Below are 1,501 nucleotides of genomic sequence, written 5' to 3'. Positions count from 1 at the left end.
AATCCATGGTGAGGGCACCTTCTCAATAGATCTTTATATCTCTTCCATGCATCATAAAGTGTTTCTAAATCCATTTGCACAAAAGAAGAGATATCATTTCTTAATTTAGCCAATTTAGCCAATTTAGCCGGCAGAAAATATTTAAGCAAAATTTTTTCGATCATTTGTTCCCAAGTGGTGATTGACCATCGCATTAACAAGTTCAACCACTGTTTAGCCTTATTCCTCAATAATAATGGAAACAACCGAAGGTGAATGACATTGTTAGAAATACCATTGATCTTAAAGGTGTTGCAGAATTCCAGAAAATTTGCTAAATGAGAGTTTGGATCATCGTCCTGCAAACCATCAAACTGAACAAACTGTTGTATCATTTGAATCGTGTTAGGTTTCAGTTCAAAATTATTTGCAGCAACAATAGGTCTAACTATACTCGATTTAGTTCCTGTTAAAGTAGGCTTAGCATAATCATACATAGTACGAGGAGCAGGATTCTGTTTTACTGGATTTGCAACAACGACATGAGGTAACGGTTATTCTGATTATCAGCCATCTCCTCGGTTGTAGTATGGATATCGGCCTCTCGCTCTTCCTTTATGTATTGTAGGCTTTGCCTTATTTCTCTTTAGTTCTTGCGAGCTGTGCTTTCGATTTCGCTATCAAAAAGTAGAGGTCCTGACGTGTTTTTTCTAGTCATAAACTATAAAAACCTGCCAGAAGTAAAGAAAAGAAAATTTAGTAAATAAAAACAAAATTAAATTGCAATAAAAATAAAATGGCTAAAGTAATAAAAATTAAGTGTTCCTAATATCTTAGTCCCTAGCAACGGCGCCAAAAACTTGATGGTCGTAAAACTAGTTAAAAATTCGACTAAGGCAAGTGCACCTATTGAACAGTAGTATAGTTATGGGGAGACTGGAAATATCGTATCCACGAGGACTAAAAGTACTAGTAATTACTATCTTTTTATTATCTAGCCTAACAATTAAGAGAATGTTTTTAAACTAACACTAATTCTCTAATTAACTAAGATTGCGACAGAGATTAAAGTTGGAAAATACCTTTGGAAAGCCGATGGAGAAAACAATACCAAAGGAAGAATCCACCTAGACTTCACTTATTATCTTTGAATTAGATGATTTATTCACTTGACTTAATCCGTAGAAATCCCTAATTTATGTTAATATCTCTCTTGAGACTAAAAACAACTGACTCTAGGTTGATTAAACGAAATCTCTTTCTAATTAAAACCCTTATTGTCGCATTAACTCGATCTATGGATTCCTTTATTAGATTTGACTATAATCCGGTAGATTTATGTCGTCCTATCTCTAGGATTACATGCAAATCCGCTTAATTATGAATGATCTACTCTTAAACAAGGACTTTTCCTCCACTAGATAGGCACATCAAAGCCTGCATTAATATCTTAAAATATTAAAACAAGGGTTAAACTCACAATTAAGAATAAGAAAAAGTATTTATCATATAACTCAATTAG

The 1,501-nt window shown here is 33.4% G+C and overlaps 1 non-coding gene across 1 annotated transcript; it reads left to right on the top strand.

The window, feature by feature from the left end:
• Positions 1–107, top strand: LOC128295803 (small nucleolar RNA R71). Its single transcript, XR_008286352.1, has one exon. It is a non-coding gene; the product is annotated as a small nucleolar RNA R71 (small nucleolar RNA).
• Positions 108–1,501: the final 1,394 nt, after the last annotated feature.

This window comes from Gossypium arboreum, chromosome 7 (assembly GCF_025698485.1).
Source record: "Gossypium arboreum isolate Shixiya-1 chromosome 7, ASM2569848v2, whole genome shotgun sequence".
Taxonomy (NCBI): Eukaryota; Viridiplantae; Streptophyta; class Magnoliopsida; order Malvales; family Malvaceae; genus Gossypium; species Gossypium arboreum.
This window is presented reverse-complemented; position numbering and strand designations above follow the sequence as displayed.